Below are 27822 nucleotides of genomic sequence, written 5' to 3'. Positions count from 1 at the left end.
GGGTGGGGGTGGGATTTAACCATACCAGCTGGTGGCGGAGCGGCGGCTAAAACAGGTCTCCTGATTTCAGGGGGACCATGCTGTCCCCCTCCATCAAAGAGCCGTGGGGAGAAGCAGCTGGCGGTGGGGGATCCGGGGAGGATCTGAGCGGGCACCGGGTGTGCCGATGAGGGACTCACAGTCCCGGCCCTTGAGGGGCTGCTAGAGGCTGAAACACGAGAACAGGGACACATCTGAATCGGGGTGGGTAGAGGCCTGGCAGAGGTGGGTCCCGAGAGCAATGGAGAAGAGGGTGGAGAGACATATGAAGGTTTCCAGCGGGAGCTACAGAAAAAGTTGAAGGGTGAATGGGATCTCATTACCAGGAGAGGTAGAGACGGCGTGGTCCAGAAATGGGGAGAAGCAAGGCAACATCCTGAGAGGGGGAGGTGGACCTTCCCACTCCTAGGTTGCAGTGGGTCCCCGGGGCTGCAGCCAGGACCCCAGGATCCAGGGCAGACCTCCCACTTCAGGGCCCAAGGATGCCATCTGTCACCCTTAGAGGGGCATATACACTTATACAGAGATTGGCAGGACATGGGTATTTTAATCTAAAAGAGGGACCGTCTAACGGTGGCCAGGCAGGTGTTGAGACAGGTGCTGAGGGAAACCCTTTCCGGATTAGTGGCCGTGAGAATCTGTGTGCGCTGGTGGGGGCAGGGGGTGCTTCTCTCTGTCTTAATTCTGTCGGCTTGCAAATTGCAGTTTAAGGGCCACCTGTTCACATCCAATTGTTGAGGTGGCTACTCTCTCCTCCTTTCACCTTGACTATGTCCCCGCCGCGCTGTCTGAGCCTCGGTTTCCCCACGTGTAAAACGAAACAGGAGGACTTGTTAGTCTATAAGGCCCCTTCAGCCTGGGGCTGGTGAAGCCCAGTCTCAGGCTCTTTGCTGGGATGCCAGAGGCGCCCTCTGGTGGCCATCGTTGTCCATGCACGCGGGGAACAGGCTTGGCTCCCTGCCTGGCTCTCTGAAAAGTGCGTTTGTGTGGATGTCTGTGTGAGTGTGCCTGTGTGTTGGGAGTGGATCACAGAGCATGTGTGACAGCCTTGTGATACAGAAAATGCAGATCTTCCCTCAGCCCCTGATAAAATCGCAGACAGGGAGGTGGGGCCATTTAAAGCAAAGGCAAAGTCGGCCCAAACCTTCCTGGGGCCTTCCTGGGACACCTGGGCCTGCAGAATTTCCTGGGCCATGCTTCTTGCTAATACATGTGGAGAGCACTACTCCTCTGCTCAAAATCTCATCCTGTGGCCCCTCTGTTAAACAGAGTAAATGTCAAACTCCTGGCCAGGGCAGGGCATAAGGTCCCTGCTTGGTTGCTCATATGGCCTCAGTTTTTACTCTTTTCTTTCCTTCCTGTCCCACTCCAGGTGAACTATGTCATCCTTTCCCATGTCCTATCCTCTCCTTATGTCGGTTCTTTTCCCCAGAGTGTCCTACCCTCTCCTTTAGTCCCCAGTGCATCTTTCCAAAGTTGTCACATGCTACCTCCTCCAGGAAGAATTCCTGGATTTTTCCACTTGGATCTGAGCTCTCCTTCCTCTGAACATCCTGGTAGCTTTGTCTACACCTGTCTCCTGGGATGTAGAGAGTTTACCCAGGTAACTCAGGTCAAAGATGTCCAGCTCTCTAGCCCTTCCCTGAGGATTGGCTCCATGTCTGCTTCCAACACTGAGCCATCCCCACTGGCAGCCAGGCTGTCCTCTGCAGTGCCCCGACTCCCACGAGGAGTCCACCTCCCTTGTGCCCTCGGCCTTAGCCAATGGGTCTGCTCTTGTGGAAGGAGGTCTGGTGGTAGGAGAGAAAGACATGAGCCTTAAGTCAGACTCTTGTTGGGTCCTGACCTTCAGAAGGCACATGTCTACCCAGCACACAGGCTCCAGCTGCTGAGCTGTGTATGGGAGGCTGGTTTCTGCATGCCCCATATTGAGGGTTAGACCCCACTGGCCTGGCTCTTTCCTTCAAAGACAGAAGTAGTAGGCTACGTGTAGAAGTCTGCTATTGTTAGTTTTTTGTGCTCTGTAACACGAAATTCTCGTGCAACCCACTTATAGATGTAGAAACAAGGAACCAGAGATGCTAAGTAACTCATTCAAGGTCACACAGCTTTGAGTGGGAATGCTCAAATTCAGACCCTGCTTTCCAAGTGTCTCCAAATCCTGTGCAGTTTCCGGACCATTTTGTGGTCACTGTGCCTTGCACATAGTAGGTACTTGATAAACTTCTGGATAATAAAACATAGCCATAAACTAATACATAACAATCTCTTTCTGCTAGCCTTCCAGTCTGCCTCGGGCTTACACATTCACCTCTGCGTGAGGAAAGAGTCTCAGAACTGGGATTATCTGAGAGAGGACAGGCTTCAGGCGCTGAAGGGGGGAGGTGATGCCTGCATCCCAGGAGGGGTGAATGCTCCGAGTCTGGGTGTTAGGGGGTAATGGGTCCCGGGCATGGTGAGGACAGGCAGGCACCTGCTGGGCCACGGTCTCAGTCGGTGTGTGGCTCATGAATGTCTCATAACTTCAGGAGCCACAGCGTGGCTGCAGGGTAAAGGACCTGGAATTAATCCAAATTCTCTGAGAAGCGGATGCCAAGGCAGGATTAGATGTGCAAGAGGTTTATTAGAGGACATATCAGTGAGGGGAAGGGCAGGGTGCTGGGGAGGCTGAGAGAGAGAGCTCAATGCTGATCATCCAGGAAGGGGGGATGGGGGGAGGAGGTAGGGAAGGAGCGAGGCAGGCTGAAAGGAAGTGTTTTTGACTGTAGGGCACTTGTAAGAAATTTGGCAAGGCCAACGGGGAATCCTCCAGCCAGCGTGCCTGGCAGCGGGGCTCTGTCCTTCCCAGGACAGGGTCTCCTTTGTGGCCCTGCCTGCTCAGTCACCGCCTTGTGGGGAGCGCTGCCTCCGCAGACGCACGACTGTGCTGCGAGCCTGCAGTGGAGAGGCGGGCATCGCGGGCGAGGGTGACGGGAACCTTCTCTAGTGTTGGTGTGCATGCCGTGTGTGCGGAGGAAGGTGTGTGTGTGTGCGCGCACGCCTCTTTCCTAGTCATAATTCTGTTGGCTTCCCGGTTCATATCCAACTGTGGAGGCGGCCACTTCCCCCTCCTCCTTCACCTTGACCCGCTCTGAGCCTTGGTTTCCCCACGTGTAATGTGAGGCAGGTGGACTTGCTGGTCTTTAAGGCCTAGAGCACAGCTGCTGAAGCCGTCGGTTAGCTCTGCTCCCCAGAGAGCCGAGAGGTGTGTCCTCACGGTCCCTAGAGGCCAGCCAGCCCCCTTTCACCAGCCTGGCCCAGGCGACCGCCACCAGCGCCTACGGCTCCTGGGAGCTAGACTTTGTGCCTCTGGAAACTCAGGAGAAAGGCTGATTGGCCCGGTGTGTGTCACGTGCCCAGCTCTGGTCCAATCAACTAAGGCCAGAGGGTGGAGCCACTTGCGGCTGTTCCCCGAGCAGGGCTTTGCGCATGCTCTCTGAAGTAAAGGTGCTGACGTTTGGGCAGGGTTACTCCCGGGTCGAGTGAGGAAGTGCAAGGTGTAGGTGGCACTCTGGCTGGCCGTGTCCTCTCAGCGTGGCACACCCGGTAGCTCCACAACGTCAGGAGCTGGACTATGGTTTTACCCCAGTGCTGGGGCGTGCACACGGCCTGCACCCAAGGAGTGTCTTGGCGGGCGTGCCCTGCTGTTGCCGACCCTGAAAGGCTGACCTCTGCTGGCCAGGACAGGCACTACGCCTACCCGGTGGCCACCACCCCAGGACAGCAACGGAGGGATGTCTTTCCATTAGCCTAGAAGCCTCTGGTAAGTGGCGGTATTGCAGTTACACAGCCCAGGCTCTAGTGCTGGGTTTGGGTGTGGCTCTTACACTAACTCGAGCGAGTTCCTTTCCTCCTTGAGGCTTTTCCCGTATCTGCCAACTGGGTCTCATCACCACTGAACAGGTGCGGAAGGGGCCGTGTGTTGTGCAGGTTTGGGGCTCAGCTTTTGAGCTGGTTTTGAATCCAGCTTTTCGTTCCTTGCTGCATGACCTTGGGCAAGTTACTCAATCTCTTGAAGCCCCAATCTCCCCATCTATAAAATGGGAAGGAAGAAGAATTTCTCTTCTGTTCTCTAAAAGGTGATGTGGGGCGCCTGGGTGGCGCAGTCGGTTAAGCGTCCGACTTCAGCCAGGTCACGATCTCGCGGTCCGGGAGTTCGAGCCCCGCGTCAGGCTCTGGGCTGATGGCTCAGAGCCTGGAGCCTGTTTCCGATTCTGTGTCTCCCTGTCTCTCTGCCCCTCCCCCGTTCATGCTCTGTCTCTCTCTGTCCCAAAAATAAATAAACGTTGAAAAAAAAAAAATAAAAGGTGATGTGAGGATTCAATAAGAGAATGCATGGAAAAAAGCACGGAGCATGACGTCTGACATCACATCATTGTGAGGTGGCCTTGCTATGTGGTATGCTGGGGGCACGCTCATTCATCTCCTGTCCTTCACCTCTTCCCCAGCGCCATCTCTCAGAGCACCCTGGCTAATGGGCCAAGGAGTGATCGGTGTCTGGAGCACAGCGGGGACTCAACCGTGTACAAAGAGTGGGAATGCGCTGCAGACCTCCTGCCTGGGTGGTCTCAACCTCATCCAGCTTTTATCGAGTATTCCCCACCTAGCAGGTAAGTCTCTGCTCTGAGGGGCTCCCAGGGCATTTCTGTACAGGGCAGGATGCATGCTACTGTGTGAACACTCACTGCAGGCTTGGGAGGAGCCTGTCTTTGATGTCTGGACACCTGGATTTCAATTCAGTCTTTGCTACTCACTCCCTATGTGCCTCTACCCCCCGCCCCTCCAAACTAAAGAAAGACTCCATGAGCTGGGGAGGGAGAAGACTCATAGGGGAGGTGAGAGAAGAGGATGGACCCCCTAGTTGGGTATGAGGATCTAAGTATGGCAAGGCCTTGGGCCCCTGGTGCAGCTAAGGAGGTGGGAGGAGCCTGGACTTCCTTGCACCACAACATTGCAGTGGAAATGGAAGTCGCCCGGTGGGCACATCCAGGCAGATGGGCCTGATGTGGCCTCTCAGAAGTGCCAGGAGCAGCAGAAGGCTCCTGGGTGCCCAAGAGGGATTCCCATAGCCTGCAGCGGGGTGGACTCAGCAGTGTGTTTCTGATGTGCCCAAGAGTGTGGCACAGACAAGGCACAGAGGACAGGAGGACCTAGAGAGGCTGCAAGGGAGCCCAGAATAAGGCCGTGCATAGTCAGTGGGCACCAGTGTCTGATGTTTAGACATCCTGGGGGAGAAGAGCAAGGCAGATGACCAAGAGCTGGGGCCTCCTGGTGTTCTTCCTCCCCCACCTCAATACTACATAATTCCCATCCCTACCCAAGAACTGAGATGGAGCCTTCACTAAGATTAGGTGTCCTCCATCCAAGTGAAATGATGGCTCAAAATATAAACACAATTCAGTTAGATAAGGAAAGTTCTATTTCTCGTATGCTTCAGCTCCGAGATTACTACCTGCCACTGAAAGAGAAAGGGGACATTGTACAGGTTCATAGAGATGAGACGAGGTAGCTTTCAAAGAGAATTAAGCTAACGTTAATCTTTAGATCTACAATACTGGACAACAAAACATCCACACTCTGTTAGGGAAAAAGGTTTATGACCCAAGAGTCTTCATTCTAGTTAAGATACCATTAATTCTGTCAGGGCATTTTAGGGGCAACTAAGGACTGAACGAAATACTTAAGGAGATACTCAAACCGATGGAATGTGGGTTAAAAGAGAGATCTTAAAATAGGGGATGAAAAAGAAAAAAGACAGGGGATGAAAGAGTGTATAGGAAACAGTAGGAAGGAATGGGTATGTTAGTTAAATCAAAATGAATAATGACGTTTTAAGTAGGGATTCTCGAAACAAAGGCCATGCGGTAAAGGAAAACCTGTTAAGAGTCAAAAATGAAGTATTGAAGTTTGCACTGTCCAGTATGGTAGTCATGAGTTACATGTGGCTCCTTACATTTAAATTAATTAAAATTATATAAAACCAAATAATCAGTTCCTCAGTTGCACTTGCCATTTTTCAAGCACTCAATGGCCACACATGTCTAGTGGCTACTGAATCAGGCAGGGCAGATATAGAACATTTCCACCACTGCAGAAAGTTCTTTGGGATAGTGGTGATCTAAATTATCAGAAAATCCATGGAGGGGAAAGGATATTTTGGAGCACAGAGAAGAAAGGTAGTCTAAAAATCTTCTAAAAGGATACGAGAAGTGAACAGGCAAAACCAACAGCAAACTTGAAAAGCAGGGTGGAATTTCCAAACAGGCATGTGACTTAGTGGTGGTGGTGAAATAAGGAATAAAGAGAAATTTGACCAATCCAGAAAAGGGGAAGAAGAAAGAGGGAGGAAAATATAATCAGTAATAAATGTGAAATTAGGTGGAAGAAATAAAACTAAGTTCATTAGCTATCAGAATAACTATGATCTGGACTTCTATCAGAAGCCAAAGTTGCCATTTCCAGTATATATGTAGAGAAATATCCCCTGGGACAAATTTTATGCTGGATACATTTTTAATTTTAATTTTAATTTTTTAAAGGTTTTTTTTTTTTTTTTTTTTTTTGAGAGAGAGAGCGAGAGAGTACGGGGCAGGGACAGAAAGAGAGGGAGAGAGAGAATCCCAAGCAGGCACCTGTTGTCAGCATAGAGCCTGACACAGGGATCAACCCCGTGAACCATGAGATCATGACCTAAGTTGCAATCAAGAGTTGGCCGCTTAACTGACTGAGCTGCCCAGGTGCCCCTGGATACCTTTTTTAAAATATAGTTTTAAAAACATAGCTTAGATAACATAAAATAAGGGAAATGTCAGTGTTTAGGAGCATTAAGAAATCTTGATTCTGATGGGGGTAAGTACATTTTGGAGCTAGTGTTTGCCTACAGGATATCTGCCTATCCCTGGTGACCCAGAGTCTGAGTTTAATAGCTCATGGCACAGAGGATAATTCCTGGGAATTAGGTGAGAATAGGTCAGAAGTCCTCTACATAAAGCTAGGATCCCAGAGGGCTATTAAACTAGGGGGGAAGAGTATCCACAGAGACTTGTCTGCCTCTGTCCTCACTGGAGTTGGAGTGGAAGAAAGAAGGTTCTTTCCTGAGAATCTCTAGGATAAGCCCAGTTTCGAATGGGTGTGGCACCAGAATTTATACTGCCTAGTGCTCCCTGCACTCCCCTTCTCCAAACAAAACAAAACAAAACAAAACAAAACACACACAAAACAAAAACAAAAACAAAACCCCCAAAACAAAAAAAGCAAATAACAAAACTAAGTAAATATGCAATTTGAAGTATTCCCCAGATGCCTGATGAAGCAATTGCAAATACTCCCTGGAGAAACACAGTTTAAATCTAGGCTTCAAGGACTTCTCACAGATAAACTTCCAAGGAACAGGAGGTCATACTGGAAAAAAAATCATTAAACAGAAGAGGAAATAAGCTACATGAAATGAGAGTCAGCAGAAAACAACATTGCTGAATCAGACCGACGGCAACGCTGACTGAAGATATTGAAATTATCTGTTATAGAATATGAAATAATTATGTGTGGCTTGCCTAAAATAAAGAAGTGTTTGCATGTATGACAAAAGAATTAGAGAGAGAGAGAGAATCAAAACTGACCAGATGAATCTGAAGAAGAACCACAGAGAATTTCTAGCAGTGACAAATATAATTGAAATAGAAGCCGAGTGGATGAAAGATTGGTTCCAGGAAAGATGGAGTGAACACCATCTACTTTGTCTCCTACTGAATGCAGTTATTCTTCCTGGACAGAGTGTGTGGACCATTGGAAAGTAAATTGTAGCCAATAGATCAGAGAGGGAAACAAGAATTTGAAGTACAACCGAATTGGGTTGAGTTTCTCATTTTTTCCCTTCAGTATTGGCCGGCCTGGACTCAAAGGCAGCCTGAAATCTGGAAGGGTGAACCACGTACAGGCAGAAGGAGCTTTAAGAGAGCAAATAGAGTTTTCTTTCTGGCCTGAAGAGTAGAAAAAGTCCTCCTAAGGATCAGGGAGAAGGAAGCTTTTCTGTTTATTTTTTCTTTTTTCCATCCTCACTCATGCCAGCCCCCCGGGCAGTCTTGCAGTGGTGGCAGTGGCAGTGGGGAGGACAGCATCTGTATGTAGGAACCTAAAATCCCTAGGGAAAGAAAACCTTCTCTCTGTTAGAAGACCTGTGAACAGAAGAGCTTGAGCAAATTCTTGCTGTTTTTCTCTTTGTGTCCTTCCCCTGCCTAGTGTCAGACACAGATGCGGTCATAAGAAGGGCATAGCAGAGCCACAAAATGGCAGATATCTGGCCGGGGGACGGGCTAGGGAGGCCACAGACAGCCAAAAAGTGTTGGGGTGCGCGTGGAGAGGAGAGAGCACCAGAGAGTGATTGTATAACTTTGTATGTAAACTTCTGGGATCACTTCCAAACTGTGCATGCATCAGTCTCATCCTAAAGAGAGTCTGAGAGGTTTTGAGAACTGAACTAGGGGGCAGACCACCACCCAGTTCTCAGACTGGTGTTGCATATGTAGGACACATTTGAACAGAACTACAAAAGGCTTTGAAAATTGAACTGATCTTAGAACCAGAGCCTATAAATAGTGGGTTGAAGCTTGTGGTTGAACCTTGCCTCAGTCAACTGCCTGCTAATTTGTTTTTAAAATCAACATTCTTCTTAATATTTAAACAAGACCAAGAGTCGCATAACATGATGTTCAAAATGTCCAGGATACGATCAAAAATGCCTTGGGATATGAAGAATTGGAAAAATCTCAACTTCCAGCAAAAAGACAATCAGTAGTTGTCAACCCCTGAGAAAACATAAATATTGAAATTATCAGAACAAGACTTTAAAGCTACTACTGTAACTATAAGTGTGAACACTTTTGAAATGAATGAAAAAATAGGAAGTTTCAACAACAAAAAAAGAAGATATGAAGAAGAACTGAATGGAAAATATAGAACTGGAAAATATAATAAACAACATTTAACAATAACTGGATGGACTCAGTAGCAGAATGGAGAGGACAGAGGAAAGAGTCCATGAACCTGAAGATAGATCAATAGAAATTGTTCAGACTTAACAATGGAGAGAAAAAAATTGAAAGAAATTGAACAGACTATCAGGAACCTGTGGAACAATACTAAAATGTCAAACATTCATGTCATCAGAGTCCTTGAAGGAGTGGAGAAAGAGTGCAGTTCAGGAAATAATAATACAAAAATAATGGTTGCAAACTTCCCACATTTGTAAATTCAAGAAACTCAGCAAACCTCACACAGGATCAACTCAAAAACATCGCCTCCCAGGTATGTGATAATCAAATGGTTTTTAAATTAAAGATAAAGAAGAAAATCTGGAAAGTAGTCGGAGAAAAAAGTGCATCATCTATAGGAGAACATATATTTGAATGACTGTTGATATCTCACCAGAAACCATAGAGGCTAAAAGGAAATGAAACATTTTGGAAGTGCTGAAAGAAAAGAACCACCAATGCAGAGTTCTGTATCCAGTGAAATTATCCTTAGGAATAAAGGTGAAATAAAAATATCCTCAGATGAAAAAAACCTAAGAGACTTTGTTGTCAGCACACCTGTTGTAAAATAAATACTAAAAGAAATTCTTCAGATGAAAGAAAGATGATACCATAGGGAAACTTAGGACATCAGGAATGAGGGACAACCAACAGAAATGGTAACTATCTGGGTAAATGACTGTTAACCTTCTCTTGAGTTCTCTAAAATATGATTGACCGTTGAAAGCAAGAATTAGGACTCTTCTAGGATGACATTTTCAATGTAGGTCTAATATATAAGACAGCTATCGTATAAAGAAAGGAGGCTAAGGTGACTTATGGTAAAATTTCTACATTCTATTTAGGATAGTAAAGTATTCACAGTAGACAGAGAAAAATTAAGTATGTAAGTTGCAATCACAAGAAAATTACCAAGGAGATATAGTAAAACATACAATATGATAAATTAAAATGGAATATTAAAAAATGTTCAGGGGCACCTTGGTCGCTCAGTCAGTTAAGTGTCCGAATTCAGCTCAGGTCACGATCTAACGGTTTGTGAGTTCAAGCTCCATATCAGGTTCTGTGTTGATAGCTCAGAGCCTGGAGCCTTCTTCAGATTCTGCGTCTCCCTCTCTCTCTGCCCCTCCCCCTCTCACACTCTGTCTCTCTCTTGTTCTCAAAAATAAACATTAAGAAAATTGAAAATATTTAAATGACGCAAAGAAAGAAGAAAAGGGGAAACAGAGGAACAAAAAACAGAGCAAACAGAAAATAAATAATAAAACGACAGCCCTAAATTCAAATATATCAATAATCACATTAAATCTAAATGGACTAAACATACCAATTAAAAGACAGAAATGGCCAAAATGGATTAATAAAAACAAGGTACAACCATATGCTTCCTATAATTTTGTTGATAAAATGATATAGATAGGTTAAAAGACTAAGACATATATCCAAAAAACCATCGAACAGTACTCTTCAAATACGTGAATTTATGACATATGAATTATATCTCAGTCAGGCAATTCAAAGAAGATTAAGATACATCTTGCAAACACCAATCAAAAGAAAGCTGGAGTAGCTATATTAATATCAGACAAAGTAGACTTCAGAGCAAAGAAAATTACTAGGGATAAAGGGATACGTTATATAACAATAAAAGGGCCAGTTCACCAAGAAGACATAATAATCCTAAGTGTGTATGCACCTAATAACAGGACTTCAAAATGCATGAAGCAAAATCTGATTAAACTCAAAGGAATGGAAAACTCCACAATTATAGTTGAGGAGTTCACTATTCCTTGCTCAGTAATTCATAGAACAGGTAAATAGCATATACGAGAGCTGAGCCATAAGCCAACTGGAACTAACTGATGGTTATAGAACATTCAATCAAAAACCAGTAGAAAATAAATTCTTTCCAAGTGTGCAGAGCCTACGTTGAACCTACAATGAAGACCTCATTTTGAGTCATAAAAAAAGTCTTAGCAATTTAAAATAATTGAAATCATACAATGTGTGTTATTTGATCACAATGAGATCAAACTAGAAATTTATAGCAGAGAAAAAACTGGGAAATCTCTAAACACTTTAAATTTAAAAAAAATACACTTTTAAGTAATTCATGGGTCAAAAAGAAAGTGTTATGGAAATTAGAAAATATTCTGAACTGAATTTAAAAAAAAGACCAAAATTGTGAGATGCAGCTTCAACAATGCTTACAAGGAAGTTGATAGTGTTAAATGGTTATATTAGAAAAGAGGAAAGGTCTCAAATCAACAATCTAAGCTTTCACCTTAAGAAACTAGAAAAAGAAGAGAAATATAAACCAAAAGCAAGCAGAAGGATGGAAATAATAAAGACAAAAGCAAAATTCAATGAAATTAAAATAAGAAAACAATAGAGAAAAATCAGTGAAACAAAAAGCTGTTTCCTTGAAAAAATGAATTGGTAAATTTCTAGGTTGACTAAGAAAAAAAGAAGATACATATTACCAATAACAGGAATGAGAACTGAATTATCGCAACAGACTTCATACACATTAAAAGACTAATAAGGGAATGATAATATAAACAACTTTACAAAATAAATGGACAATTTAGATAAAATGAACTAAATCCTTGAAGGCCACAAACCACTAAACACTCATCCAAGAAGAAATAAATAACTCAAACAGTCATATATTTATTAAAGAAATTGAATTTATAGTTAAAAGCCATTTGAAAAATAAAACTCCAGACTCAAAAGATTTCACTGGCAAATTCTACCAAATGTCTAAAGAAGAAATGAAACCAATCTTTTGACATATAAATCTCTTCCAGGAAATAGAAGGGAATACTTCCTAGTTCATTGTAATGAGTCTAATTTTATCCTGATGCCCAAACCAGACAGATTTAGGAAAAGATCAGTATCTCTCATGAACATAAATACAAAAGTCCATGACAAAATATTAACAAATTGAATCCAGCAATATATAAAAAGTAACTGGGTCTTAGGAATGCAAGATATTGAAGATAAGTCAATGTCATCCACTCTATTAATAGTCCAAAGAAGAAAGACATATCATATTGATCAGTGCAGAAGAAACATTTGAAACCAACAGAGCCAGCTCCAGAGGCTTTGCTAGGGCAGAGTTGAGTGGAGATCCCCAAGAAAAAGAGGAGATTGCATCAAGTTCTAATGGTGGTAGAGCTTAGATAAAACCACTCCCCAAAAGTAAGAGTCTCACCCTGAGTGGGGAAGTACTGAAGAATCAGAGTGCTGTTTATTGAGGAATTGAATAAAGGGCTTCAGAGTATGAGACCAAAGGTGGAAGTCTTATGAACAGCCATTTTTGTGGGAAAGAGATGGCTTGAAGGGAGAGGAATCTTCCAAATGGTTGATGGTGAAGGAAAATAAGGAGCAAATGGTAGAAATTAGGGTCCAAAGAAACAAAGGAAACCTACCAAAACCACTTCACTTTAATGTACTAACATAAGACAACACTCTGGAACTAAGAAACTTAGAGAGCCTCTCAAGTGTTTACCCTTGTCTGCATAGGACCACCTGTAAGTCCTGGTGGAAAAAAACATCATATTAAAAATAGACAGAAAATAGGGGCTCCTGGGTGGCTCGGTTGGTTGAGCGTCAGGCTTCAGCTCATGGCTCATGAGTTCAGGCCCTGTGTCGGGCTCTCTGCTGACAGCTCAGAGCCTGGAACCTGCTTCGGATTCTGTGTCTCTGCCTCTCTCTGCCTCTCTCTCTTTCTCTCTCTCAAAAGTAAATAAACATTTAAAAAATTAAAAAAAAAAAAGAAAGTAGAAGCCAACATCTACACAAACCTACTACAGAACAAAAAAATGAGAATCAAAATATTTTCAGCTGATAAAATTCTCTTTCCAAAACCCATGATGGAGACCAAAACTGTTACAGAACACCCTGACTTGAATTAAATATCCTTAAACAAATATTTGCAGATATGAGGGAAAAACCCACCTCACATCACAAATTTGAAAGCTCAGAAAGGAAACGGACAAAGCAGAAATGAGAGATGCAACATGAGTGTTTACTAAATTCAGGAAAGAAATAGAAAGGAAAATAATGTCAGAACTGACAAAAATTACAAGGTGCCCAAGGGAGAATAGATTTGATTGAATATATAATAGGAGAGGAATGAAAATAGCTAAGAATGCCAACATGAAATAATGAGATTTAATAATACCAAAGAAAAACTGTTGGCTAGAGAAGGCAGGCAGAGAAGTGTCAACATTTATATAATTAGAGTCCCTGAAGAAAGAAAAAAAGACAAACAGAACAAAAATTTAAAACTATAATACAATAACACTTTCTTTTTTTATTTTAATATATTAAAAAATTTTTTTAATGTTTATTTATTTTTGAGAAAGACAGAGACACAGAGAGCAAGTAGGGGAGGGGCAGAGAGAGAGGGAGACACAGAATCTGAAACAGACTCCAGGCTCCGAGCTGTCAGCAAAGAGCCCAGCGAAGGGCTCAAACCCACTGTGGGGCTCGAACCCACGAACTGTGAGATCGTGACCTGAGCTGAAGTCAGACGCTTAATTGATTGAGCCACCCAGGTGCTCCTAACAATAACACTTTCTGGAAATGAAATAAGATCTGAGTTCGTGTGTTCAAAGAGCTTACTCTGTACATGGGGAAATAGACCTGAAACAGTCTGCTCCAAGATATTAGACTTAGGGGTAAAGAAACAAATCCTCTGGGCCTTAAATTTACAAAGACCAATTCCTTACAATGGAAAGGAAATCAGTTTGGCATCAGACTTCTTAATAGGAATACATGAAGAAGGACGACAATGGGACGTTTTCAAGAAACCCCAGGAGAAAAAGTATGAACCAAGGATTTTTAGATCCAGACAAACATGAAGACCATAGAATAGTTTTAAACATGCAGACTCAAAATACCACATTCACAAATCATTCCTGAGAAATCGGAACACCACTTTTATTCTTTTTAATAATGAGGAGGCCGGGGTTCCTGGGCCACTCTGTTGCAAGGCGTTGAAAGGTTATTTATTTCCTTTCTCTGGACTGGTGATCAGAGGTTTTTGAGATGTGCTGTAGCTTTAGCCATGTTGATTTTACTTGGTGTTCATAGAGGTCCTAGGACCACAGACTTGGTGAAACGGAGTAGAAAGAGCAGGGTCCTGTGGTCAGATGGACTTGGGCTGGAACACTTTCTCTGCCCCATCCATCACCCATCCATCAGCCAGCCAGCCACTCACCAAATTTTGGAGAACCCTCAAGGTGCTAGGCACCCCGATAGGCTCTGTGGATACAGGTGAGCCAAGCAGATCCAGGCAGCTTACATTCTAGGGGGGGAAGTAGACATTTAACTGATAGTCACACGAACATATACTCACAGACTGTGGGAAGCGATGTTGAAAGTAGGCAGCATTCTCTGAGCGTGGATAGAGGATGGTAATGTGAGAGTCCAGGAAGGCTTCACTGAGAAGATGACGCTTGGACTGAGCCTGGAATGATGGAGGGAGTCCTTCCAGGGGAAGGGGGTCGGGTAGGACATTCTGGGCAGAGGGGGCAGCACAGGTCGAGAGTACTGTGGTAAGAGGAAGCTCAAACCTTTGGGGATCAGGTGGCAGAAGCAAGTGGCCAAGTGATGGGAACGAGCTAGGGGCCAGGTCCCAGCATGAGGATGAGGTCTGTCTGTGATAGCTTGGGGAACACAGTGAAACATTTGAAATGGGGAGGCAGGATTGGAATCATGTATTTAAAAGATCGTTCTGACTGCACTGGGGAGAATGACTCTGTGGTGGGAGGAGCAGGGAAGGAGGGATGTGGGCAAGTCACGTCTTCGCTGTGTGGCTCTGGGCACATCACTGAACTTCTCTGAGCCTTAATCTACTAGCTTGTAAAAGTGGAATAATAATGGTAACCTACAGGACTGCTATGAGAATAAGATGAAATCGAGGGCGCTGAATGTCTGACACAGAAGAAAGAGAAAGTTCAGCAACTCTGGCTCCGTGTTACTGTTTAATTAACCATAGACAAAGGTGCAATCTCTAAAAATATTTTATGGTGTCCTCCTTTCCTGTCCTCTCCATCCCTGTCTGGGCCTTCTGTTCCCCCTGCTACTTTAGGAATGTCTAGGACAAGAATTGAATGTAACTTCAGTTTTAGTAGGCAAATCACGCCCTGGATCAGAAATACATATGGGGAGCGTGAGGACCCTTGACCAGATAGGAGCAGGGTCCTCAGGATATATTTTCCCCCTCTCACCCCCTGCCAATGTTCTTGAAGCTCAGCACTGTCCAGATCTCTTAGAACAAGAATACAGTCCTTCCTTGGAGGACGGTCATTTCCAAAGAAAGCACCAAAACTGAGAGGGATCTTCTTTTTCTTGCTGCTTTATCTCTCTGTCTCTGTCTCTGTCTCTCTCTCTACTACTACTTTCTATTTGCTTTATTTATTTTTATTTTTTTATTAACAATTTTTTTTAACATTTATTCATTTTTGAGAGACAGAGAGACAGAGTGTGAGTGGGGAGGGGCAGCGAGAGAGGGAGACACAGAATCTGAAGCAGACTCTGGGCTCTGAGCTGTCAGCACAGAGCCCGACGCGGGGCCTGAACTCACGGACCGTGAGATCATGACCTCGAACTTATGGACTGTGAGATGATGACCTGAGCTGAAGTCCGGGTGCTTAAATGACTGAGCCACCCAGGTGCCCCTCTGTTTGCTCTAGAAATGTAAACTCGTTTGCATCTCCAACTCATTGAGCCCCGAGACACTTAGCATCCAGCTTTGCAAAAGCTTTGCAAAAGCTCCCCCATCTGCTCACACTGTGGAGAATGGCATTGGAGCAACCATTCATTGCATACATGTGGCCCTGTGAAGGCTGGCCTCAGAATTTTACATGCTGACCTCTTTTTCTTTTCTTTTCTTTTCTTTTCTTTTCTTTTCTTTTCTTTTCTTTCTTCTTTCTTTCTTTCTTTTTTTTTTTTTTTAGTGAGGGTTAATATACATATGAAGAAGTGTGCCATGCGTTCCAATCTTACATGTACAGCTCAGTGACATTTTTACAAATTTAACTACTACCCTATCCAATACCTAGAACATTTCCAGCACCCTGGGAAGTCTCCTGTGTCCTCTTCCCAGATAGTACCACCCCTGCCCCCAGAGGTCACGATTCTTTTGACTTCTATCACCATTGGTTAGTTTTGCCTGTTCTTAAATATCACAGAAAGGGGATCTAGTCTTTCACTCAGTCTAGTGTCTGCAATATTGAATCATACTGTTGTATGCATCTGTATAGACTGTGTATTCTCATTGCTGTATAGCATCCGTAATGTGGATATACTACAATTTGTCTAACATCCTGTTGATATTTGGGTTGTTTCCAGTTTGGGGCTGTTGCGAATAGTCCTGCTATGAACACTCCCTAGCACAAGTGTGTAATTTTTTTTTGACATTTATTTATTTTTGAGAGACAGAGAGAGGCAGAGTATGAGCCAGGGAGGGGCAGAGAGAGAGGGAGACACAGAATCCAAAGCAGGCTCCAGGCTCTGAGCTGTCAACACAGAGCCCGACGTGGGGCCCGAACTCACAAACTGTGAGATCATGACCTGAGCTGAAGTCGGATGCTTAATCGACTGAGCCACCCGGACACCCCCCTAGCACAAGTGTCTAGGTGTCCACGGGCACTCATTTCTGTTGGGCATATGCCCAGGAGTAGAATTCCTGTGTCACAGAGTACGCATGTATTCAGCTTTCGTGGACACGACTGAACAGTTTTCCTAAGTGGTTGAACCATACTGCATTCCCACCGGGAGCCAAGTGGTACAAATCCACCTCAAGCTAGCTCAGTCAAAAAGCGTACAGGTTCCCACAACCAAACCATGGGTCGAGGGAGGGTGCCATTACTTCAGGGTAGAGGAGACCCTGCCAGGCTCTCTCTCTGTCTCTGGGCCTGTCAACACCTTTCTCTCTGACTCAAGACTGACTTCCTCCATGTGTCACCCTGGCCTTACACTTCACAGCCCCACTGATTGGCCCGAGCTGGATTCTGTATCAACCCCTGGGGGCCTGTAATTGGCAGCCCCCGTTGGATCCACAGGGGTGGAGGAGGGGAAGAGCAGTTCTCCCTAAAGATAGGCACGGTGTCCCCAGACTGCAAGGGAGCCATGTGCTGCAGGGACAGCGGGTCAGGTGCTGGATTCCATTCCCAGCTCTGCAGCATCTCCTCCTAGCCATATGACCCTGGGCAATTGCTGCAGACTGAATGTTAATGTCCCCCCAGGTATGCTGAAGCCTAATTCCCAATGTGATCGTATTTGGAGGTGGGGCTTTGGAGAGGTGATGATGTCATAAGGGCAGAATCTTCATGAATGGGGATAGTGCCTTATAAAAGAGACCCAGAGAACTTCCTCACCCCTTCCACCGTGGGAGGACACGGCGAGAAGGCCATCTGAACCAGGAAGCAGGCTCTCCCCAGAACCCAAATCAGCCGGTTCTTTGATCTGGGACTTTCCAGCCTCCAGAACTGTGAGAAATAAATTTCTGTTGTTTATAAGCCACTTAGTCTGTGATATTTTGTTGTAGTTGCCCAAATGCCCAAGGCAGCAATTCATTTAGTTTCTAAATGGATTAGGAAACCTGTTTCCTAATGGATAAAAAGGAACAAACACGTTCTTTACACGGTATTAAATAAGGCATAACAGCTGATGCCTCTTACCCATGATAGATGCTTAATAATGTCCCTTCCCTCCCTGTCCCCTCAGAGCAGGGTTGGGATGTGAATCCTCCTGCCTTGTAATTCCTAGAACTGTGTCCTGTATCTAAGGGCTGTTTCTTCTTGCTATTGGCTGAGAGAACACATGTCTGGGGGCAGGAGAGAGGTCATCACTCTGAGCTGTATATGTGCTTCCTGGTGGCTCCATCAAATTAGCCTGCACTGGATTCAGTGGGAAAGGAGAGATTTGGATGCTGGCTCAGTGAGAGTGATGTTCTGGCAGATTCCCCAAACAGCAACTTAAACAAATAGTTTCATTTCCTTCCTTTAAATCAAAGAAATATGGAGGCAGGCAACCCAGTGCTGGTACAGCCACTCCTTGATGCCGTCAGGGGCCCAGAATCTGTCCCGGTGGGACCATCCCCATCGCAGCGTCCCCAAGTTGAGCTAGTTTGAGAGGGTCTCTCCTCCTTGCAACCAAACATACTCCTTCAGCGGTTTTAAATCAAGGTCACCAAGTGCTTCATATAGAAATTCAGTTTATTTCGATAATGGAATCAAAGCAAGTTTTGGTAAGTTCATTCTGGCGAGGGGAAAGCATCTGACGTTGTTGTAAATATTCTCACACATTTGTTTACAGAGTTCAGCACTGAAGATACAGTTACTTGTGCTTGCAAATGTGAGCGTATATTTCAGCAGAACACAGCAGCATGGCAAAAACAATATTCATATCCAATTAGGAAATTCATGGAGCAGAAATGAACTTGGAATCCGTGGTGGTGCGCATATTTGAAAACAGGGATAGAATAGGCTGCCATGGTATATCAATTGAAATAGAAATTTCACTTATTTGTATGAACATGCACACATGAAGGGTAATTACAATATTTTTGTGGCAAAGATGATATTTAATTTAAAATACAGTTCAATATGGCAGCAGGGCCAGGAGTAGGGGTGGAGAGAAGGCATCCACCTCTCATGAAAAATTCAAGGACCAAAAAATACAGTAGTCAAGATAAATAGTATTTTAATATAATATTTTATTTTATTTTATTTATTTTTATTCTTTAAAAAAATTATTTTTGGTGTTCTTATTATTTATTTTTGAGACAGAGAGAGACAGCATGAGCAGGGGAATGGCAGAGAGAAAGAGAGACACAGAATCTGAAGCAGGCTCCAGGCTCTAAGCTGTCAGCACAGACCCCGACGTGGGGCTTGAACTCATGGAGTGTGAGATCATGACCTGAGCTGAAGTTGGACACTCAACCAACTGAGCCACCCAGGTGCCCCTATAATATTTTAAAAATACAAATTAATTCGAAAATCCTCATGGACAAAATATCAAAATTTTGAATAGACAGGATCAGTATTATTGATTTTTCCTTTTGCCTCCGTCTTCCAATATGATTTGGGCACAGCACTGCATAGCAAGATGTATTTTGTTTTTGCTTTTGTTTTTATTTTTGCTGTCTGCCATCAGTCGAATTTTTTAAATGTTTGAGCCTTTGGAGAAATACTTTATAAATCACTTTAAGTGTTTATAACGGAATTGAACATTTTGTAAATGAGTCCTCTCAATTTTGTTCAAAAGAAACTGAAAATCTTTAATCACAGTGTTCCACGAGTGTGCCAAGATAAACTTAAAACCTGTATCAGGGTGCCTGGGTGGCTCGGTTGGGTGTCCAACTTCAGCTCGGGTCATGGTCTTGCAGTTTGTGAGTTGGAGCCCTGCCTTGGGCTCTGTGCTAACAAACAGCTCAGAGCCTAGAGGCTGCTTCAGATTCTGTATCTCCCTCTCTCTCTCCCCCTCCCCTGCTCATGCTCTGTCTCTCTCTGTCTCTCAAAAATAAATAAATTTTAAACAAAAATTAAAAAATAAAACCCTGTATCAAATTTTAGGTATTATAGACAATGCAGTAAGCAAATTTCAGCGATTTTACACTGGAAAACATTTACATTGTCCCTCAAAAGCAAGGAAGTCACTGAATAAATTAGCTTAGGGGAGGTCAAATGATGGTCAAGATGTAATGTAGAAATTCTATAGTTTTGTTTTTGTTTTTTTTTTTTGACTTGTGGGAAGAATGTTTTGGTGGAGTTCCTATGTTTAATTGGGCAGATTTATATTTTAAATTGGATTGAAGAGACAGAAGGCTGATGGTTTACGGCATCTACAATTGGCAAAATATTGAAAAGAATTACAAAGCCAAGTTATGTGGTGAGTTTTATCTTCTCATAATGGCTTGTTAAAGAAAGATATTCTAAATGGAATTTAAAAAGACACTACCCATGAAAATATTTGGGCTGAAATAGTTAACCATTCCTATCTAAAGAAATTAGAACTGAGAATATCTTCCATCTGTTAGGATTTGCTCAGAGCTTCCCAGGTATCTGCAGAGAAATGATACTCATGTTAAGAATATTGTGCTCTACAGAGGAGAGTCAACAAAGGGTATCAACAATTTCCATTTTATTAATAATAACATATAACTTTGAAGATGATTATGGGCAGTTTTTTGGGGGGGGAAGAGACCACATTTAAAAAAAAACAACACACACATTCTTTAGAAAAGTACCAGTGACATGATATTAGAAACAGATATGGCTAAGAAATTGATTAAAGTACACGAATGTATACCAAAATTATTATTTTTATGTTACTTTTAAAGCTCTAATAATAAATACTATGTTTTTAAAAATTTAATGTATATATTAAAATTTTTAATATGCTATTTTATTTTTTATTTTTTTAGTGTTTATTTATTTTGAGAGAGAGCAAGAGTATGAGCAGGGGAGGGGCAGAGAGAGAGGTGGGGGGAAAGAGAGAATCCCAAGCAGGCTCCACACTGCCAGCACAGAGCCCATGCAGGGCTTGATCTCAAGAACTGTGAGATCATGATCTGAGCCAAAACTGAGATTTGGACACTTAACTGACTGAGCCACCCAGGCGCCCCTTAATGTGTTATTTTCAAATAAACTGTCAATTTTAGAATAGCTTTTTATTTACAGAAAAATTGCAAAGATAGTACAGGGAACTTCCACGTACCTCCCCACCCAGCTTCCCCTCTTACTGACATCTTACCTTAGTATGGTACATTTGTTATTATTAATGAACCAATGCTGGTGCCTCTTATTAACTGAAGTCCCTACTTCGTTTGGTTTTCCTTTGTTTTTACCTACCGCCTTTTTCTTGTCCAGGATCTCATCCAGGATGTCACACTGCATTTGGTTGTCAAGTCTCCTTAGGCTCCTCTTGGGGGTGACCATGTTCAGACTCTTCTGGTTCTGGATGACCTTGACAGTTTTGAGTAGTACTGGTCAGGTACGCCGCTCTCCTGGACTTTGTCTGCTGTTTTCCTCATGCCTAGAGCAGGGGTATGAGTTTTGGGGAGGAAGAACACAGAGATAAAGTGCCCTTCTCCTCATACTTACCAACATAACTTACACTCTTGAGGTTGGCCTTGATCGCATAGCGGAGGTAGTGTCTGTCTCCATAATAAGCTATTCTCTCCACTTCCCATACTGTGCTCTTTGGAAGGAAGTCACTGTGCACAACCCACACTTAAGGCTTGGGGTCTTATGTTCGTGTTCCTTGAGTGGGGAGTGTGTGTGTGTGTGTGTGTGTGTGTGTGTGTGTGTGTATTATATTATATATTATATGTATAATATTATTTGGGATTGTTTTGCACCAGGGTTTTGTCTTGTCTCTCTTATTTATTTATTCGGTCATAAATTTATAGCACTATGGACTCATGGATATGTATTTTATACTTTGGGTTATAATCCAATACCTTTTAATTTTGTTGCTTAAATTCTCCTAGCTCCGCCTATTTGGAGCTCTTGCAGTTGGCTCCTGTGTCTTTTTGACATAACCCTCACTGTGAGGTTTTTGTGGGAGTATTTGGACTGTGCATTTTAGGCAATTTGGCAATTATATTTTATATATTGATTTCTTTTTTTTTTTTAAGTTTTATTTATTTTTGAGAGAGAGAGACAGGACGTAAGTGGGGGAGGGACAGAGAGAAAGGGAGACACGAATCTGAAGCAGCAGGCTCCAGGCTGGGAGCTGTCAGCATAGAGCCCGATGCGGGGCTCGAACCCATGAGCTGTGAGGTCATGACCTGAGCCAAAGTTGGACACTTAACTGACTGAGCCACCCAGGCACCCCATTTCTTTGTGTTTAAGGAAGGGAAAGTAGGTATAAAAATCTCTAGCCTGAGATTTAGTCCATATCCTTGAAAGATGGCTGGAGACCACTCTCTCAGGCTAGTTCCCTCTCCAAGGCTTTGGGCCCATGGCCTGAAAGGGATGAAGCCTGTCAGCAAGAGATCTGGGGCTAACCTGACAAGAGGCACAGCCCCAGACCTGGGCCACTTTCCCGCCCCCGTCCCCAGGACATGGGGACATTTGGAGGAGAATTTCCAGGAGGGGCAGGCCTAAGCGAAGGAATGGGGCCCCAGGCATGCTCTTCCCAGAAACAACGCAATGTGGATTACCTTTAGGGCTGCACTCAGACCCTAGCTCCCATGGTCACTTGCTTCAGGACCTTGGGCAAGTCACTTAACCTTTCTGAGCTTTGGATTCCTTCGCTCAGAAATGCCTCCCTTGTGGGGTCGGCACAGGGTTAAGGGGTATAATGTGTGTGAAGGGTTTAGCATGCTGACGTGGAAGGTAGGCAGCACATAAATGAGAGCTTGCTGTTACTGTGTTTTGTAATCACTAATAAGGTGCCAAGGGGCACCTCAGTTGTGAAAATAAACGGCGCAGTTATGAAGGCAGATGGATTTGCAGTTTGTAAAACCCCCAAGCCCAGCCAAACCAGGATGGGGTCAGGGTGGTGCCCAGAAATGTGATCAAATGGCTCTCTCTGAATACAGATGATGAACCTGCCCTACGTTTGCTGGGGGAGCTCGTCAAAGAGCAGTTGAGCAGAGTGATTGCTGAGAGTGGACCAGGGCCGTCTTCCCCACCCAGGCCTCCGTGTCTTCAGCAGGGGCCCTAGGCATGCCAGCACCACCCACCCCCTCATGGGATCCCCAGCCCTCCCCTCTACCCTGGTCCCAGCTGGGAGGGAAGAGGTGACCTCACTGCAAAGAGAGGCTTTGAGGGGACAGTGGCAGATTTCAGCTGCACGCTTGGCTGTGCTGGAAGGCTGTGAGCACGGAGGAGCCTTAGTTCCCAAGTGCCCAGCCCTGCAGGTTCTGTACACCCTCCCCCCGCCACCCATACACATGTGCTTCTGGGCACATGCATTCACACACCCTTATTCTCCCTGTATATGCTTCCACACCCTCACACTCACACATGTGGTAGGCAAAATAAAGGCCCGAACAGATATCCACATCCTAATTGCAGAATCTGTGAGTATGTTACCTTACGTGGCAAAAGGGACTTTGCAGATGTGATTAAGGATTCTGACATAGGGAGAGTAGCCTGCCTTATCCACGTGGGCCAGTGTAAGCATAAGCGTCCTTATAAAGGAAAGAGGGAGGCAGGAGAGAGAGATTCAATGTTGGCTTCGGAGATAGGAGATGAGGCCACAAGCTAAGGAGTGCAGGCAGCCTGCGGGAGCTGGAAAAGACAGGGAATCCTCTTTCCTTCTGACGTCCAGAAGGACACAGTCCTATGGACCTGTTTTGGACTTCTGACCTCCAGAATGATAAAATAATAAACTTGTTGTTGGTTTAAGCCATAGTGGCTTAAACTATTAACAGTTTTTTTTTAATGTTTCTTTATTTATTTTGAGGGATGGGAGGGGCAGAGAGAGAAGGAGAGAGAGAATCCCAAGCAGGCTCCACACTGCACAGAGCCCAACATGGGACCCGATCTCAGAAAACTGTGAGATCATGACCTGAGCCAAAATCAAGAGTCAGATACTTAACCGACTCAGCCACCCAGCAGCCCCAAACCATTAAAAGTTTTAATATACCTTTGTGTATTTGGCATCGAGATCAAGAGACAGAATGTTGCCAGCCAGCACCCCTAAAACATCAGTCATTCACATATTGCTTTCTTGGTTTTTGCTTCCTTCAGAAACCAGTAGAGGCCACCTTGGATTTTCCTTACACTTATTTATTTAACATTTTTCTTTTCTTTTTTTTTTTTAATGAAATTTATTGACAAATTGGTTTCCATACAACACCCAGTGCTCATCCCAAAAGGTGCCCTCCTCAATACCCATCACCCACCCTCTCCTCCCTCCCACCCCCCATCAACCTTCAGTTTGTTCTCAGTTTTTAACAGTCTCTTATGCTTTGGCTCTCTCCCATTCTAACCTCTTTTTTTTTTTTTTTCCTTCCCCTCCCCCATGGGTTCCTGTTAAGTTTCTCAGGATCCACATAAGAGTGAAACCATATGGTATCTGTCTTTCTCTGTATGGCTTATTTCACTTAGCATCACACTCTCCAGTTCCATCCACGTTGCTACAAAAGGCCATATTTCATTTTTTCTCATTGCCACGTAATATTCCATTGTGTATATAAACCACAATTTCTTTATCCATTCATCAGTTGATGGACATTTAGGCTCTTTCCATAATTTGGCTATTGTTGAGAGTGCTGCTATGAACATTGGGGTACAAGTGGCCCTATGCATCAGTACTCCTGTATCCCTTGGGTAAATTCCTAGCAGTGCTATTGCTGGGTCATAGGGTAGGTCTATTTTTAATTTTCTGAGGAACCTCCACACTGCTTTCCAGAGCGGCTGCACCAATTTGCATTCCCCCCAACAGTGCAAGAGGGTTCCCGTTTCTCCACATCCTCTCCAGCATCTATAGTCTCCTGATTTGTTCATTTTGGCCACTCTGACTGGCGTGAGGTGATACCTGAGTGTGGTTTTGATTTGTATTTCCCTGATAAGGAGCGACGCTGAACATCGTCGCACATTTAAATATATTTAAATAAATATATTTAAAGAAATATATTCTTTAAATATACCTGTACTTAATTGTATCTATTTGGAAAGAAAGTTTCTGTCCCTTTGTTGAAAGTTAAAAACTATTATCATGAGCCATTATTTATGGCAAGTATTCTGTTTGAAGGCAAGTATAAAGATAAGTGTTACTACATTCCAGCTAGACCCTCCTACCTCCTAGAGGCTGTGCACCTGAGGGTTTTTCTTTATTAAAAAGGGGGATCAGCAGGAGGATTTGGGACTCATTAAGGACGGACTTGCACCAGACCCAGGCTTTCACTTGTATCCAATCGTAAGGATTGAAAGATAAATGAAAAAGAACTTTAGATAATGCTATTTAATAGCAAGTTGGCCTCACTTTGCCCCCCACTGACACCCCACTGATGTCCCAGGCCACCAGCATGTACCCCACACCTCGTGAAAGAACCAGGTGGGGAGGTCACTTGTTTCTGATTCCTCTCGGAATGGCTAGCTGTGGAAGCCCAGGTGGGTGACAACTTCTTCACCAGCAAAGGACAAAAATACTTGTTATTTGCCATAGCCATGTTCTATAAAGCACCTGGGAGCACGGAATTAACAAATACTGAGCCATTCTCCTAGGGAAAATACAGGGTTTCCTGCCACCCGGTCAGTTTTCAGGTTGCATTTTTGTCAAGCGATCAATACATAACCTTGTTTTATGTTTCTGTGTAAACACCTTATTTAATAGAAATTATTGATTCACTGACAAAAGGAAGCTTGTCTAACACACCAGTTTTCTCTGTGTGGCACACCACAGCCTTTTTGCACGTAGGACCACTAGACAGAACTTTAGCATTACCTGTGGGGCCACCTGAAACAGTGAAATCACCAAAGAATAAAAGCACAAAAATGTGAAAAGCAGGGCACTAAGTAGACCACAGGCCAGTTGTTTGCAGCTCGAGCTGAGACAAGAAAGGCAGAGCGTCACTTTGTGGGACGTCGTCTGGGAACGTGTGAATAGGGCCACTCGAGTATTTTGCCACTCTGCACATGTTTGCAAACGACCCTGGAAGCAGAAGAAGTATTGAATGGGAGTTAACTACATTTTATTGAGTCGGCAAATTCATAAATGTGGCGTCAGTGAACAATTGGGACTGACCTCCTGAAGGGGGGACCAACGCTCTGGGTTGTCACAGGGGTTCACAAAGTAAGGGAGGGAAGCCCCACTATGAGGCTTCCCCCATAGTAGGTCCTCAGTCCGTGGTAGTCATCATTGCTGCCGTTCGGCTATGTGCTGGCTCTGTGACAGACTCTGGGACAGTGAGGTACTTTCAAAATGGGGTGCTGTGAGGCTGAGTGACAGGGTATATGCGGAGGGGCACAGCACCAAGCTGGTGCTCAGAGCCTTTGTTGAATCTGAGTTGAATTTCCTGTAGCACCTTTAGTTCAGTTCTGAGGAGCCCGCGGATATCCCCGCTCCTGTGCCAAGGGTGGTGGAGTATATGCAGGGAAAGTGGGGCAGGCTGGACCCTGAGAGTGAGGACATCTCTCCCCTCACCCAGTGCCAGCCTTGGCACCTACCTCAAAGGATTCTCTGGAGAGGCTGTTTGGGCCCTGGTGCTGGAGGAAAGCTGGGCACAAGCATGGGATTTCATGTTTAGGGTAGGAGGGAGCTCTAGAGGTTTGTGGAGCAGGGCCATGTTCAGGATGGAGTGGGTGTTCAGAAGGCAGCTCTGGCATTGGGGCATCTAGCAACAAGGCTGAGGGGAGCCTGCCGGCTGGGTGGCAAAGGCCAAGGGGAGGTAGCTGCCGCCATGTCCCGGGTCTTTTGGAGGCCCCGACTCCTTCCTGTGTGGTGGCTTCGGTTTACCCCAAGATCCCTGACACGGGAGCAGTGAGCGCTATGGGCGCTGCTCCTCCCTCTGGGCCTCCATCTGCCAAAGCTGTCAAGCATGCAGGGCTCCCCAGTGCCCACCAACCATTCCTCCACTAACGAAATTTTTCATCAAGAAAAATGGTCACTTGGGGAGCCTGGGTGGTGCAGTCAGTTAAGCATCTGACTCTAGATTTCAGCTCAGGTCACGAGCTCACAGTTTGTGAGTTCGAACGTCCATAGTCAGTGTGGAGCCTGCTTGGGATTCTTGCTCTCTGCTCCTCCCCCACTCTCACACTCTCTCTCTCAAAGTAAATAAATAAACTTAAAAGGAGAAAGTAAGATGGCCACCAAAGAGCGGAAGCTGGGTAAGGTTTCACCAGCACTGCATGGGAGATGAAGTGTGAGGAAGTGTGACATTGCCTCCCTCTTCGGTCTCCCACGGGGGCACGTGCACGTGTGTGTAACACCCCTGGGGACACACACAGGCACATGTGCACACCTATATCCATACTGTCACAGTAGTGTGTAACACACGCAAGAATGCCATGTGCCACAGCCACAGGCTGACACATGACACAGTATAACCCAGGGCTTGGGAGTCAGGGGCTGCTTGAATCCAAACTGAAACTTACTAGGCAAGTTACTTCACCTTCCCATGCCTCAGTTTTCTCATCTGTAAAATGGGGGATACTAATAGAACCTCCCTCAGCTGTCTGTTTTGAAGGCTTAATGAGATGACCCATGTATAGTGCTCGGCGTGGGGCCTGGCACACGATAAACGCTCCACCGGTGTTAGCTACGTGAAAACTAATAAAGGAAAACTCACTAAAATGAAGTTCGGGGGTTGGGCACAGGGAGCTCTTAAGTCCTATCACTCATTGCCAATTGAAAAATCCTACAGGAAGACAGGGACCATGCAGGTGGATACTACCTTACTGCCCCAGCAGGACGGAGAAAGACTTTCCTGGGGCACCTGGGTGGCTCAGTCAGTTAAGCCTCCGACTTCAGCTCTCAGGTCATGATCTCACGATTCGTGAGTTCGAGCCCCACGTCGGGCTCTGTGCTGACAGCTCAGAGCCTGGAGCCTGTTTCTGTGTCTCCCCTCTCTTTCTGCCTCTCCCCTGCTCATGCTGTCTCTGTCTCTCAAAAATAAATAAACATTAAAAAAAAAAAAAAAGGCTTTCCTCCCACCCCATAGCCCAGCCAGTGAGACACAGTGACAACTCAGCCAATGAAAAGCCACAATACTTCCAACTCCCAGTTTACTCCAAGGGAC

General features: G+C 44.7%; 1 long non-coding RNA gene across 3 annotated transcripts in view; it reads left to right on the top strand.

Annotated features, from left to right (window-relative positions):
* Positions 1–3532: 3532 nt before the first annotated feature.
* Positions 3533–27822, top strand: part of LOC125168335 (uncharacterized) — a 98783-nt gene continuing 74493 nt past the window's right edge. For all 3 annotated transcript variants that reach the window (XR_007153089.1, XR_007153090.1, XR_007153091.1), the window contains exons 1-2: positions 3533–3841; positions 4527–4688. This is a non-coding gene — a long non-coding RNA (uncharacterized LOC125168335). The remainder of the gene's footprint in view (positions 3842–4526; positions 4689–27822) is intronic.

Source organism: Prionailurus viverrinus, chromosome B3, assembly GCF_022837055.1.
Source record: "Prionailurus viverrinus isolate Anna chromosome B3, UM_Priviv_1.0, whole genome shotgun sequence".
NCBI classification, from domain to species: domain Eukaryota; kingdom Metazoa; phylum Chordata; class Mammalia; order Carnivora; family Felidae; genus Prionailurus; species Prionailurus viverrinus.
Note: the sequence above shows the minus strand (reverse complement) of the source record. Positions and strands in the feature narration are given on the sequence as shown.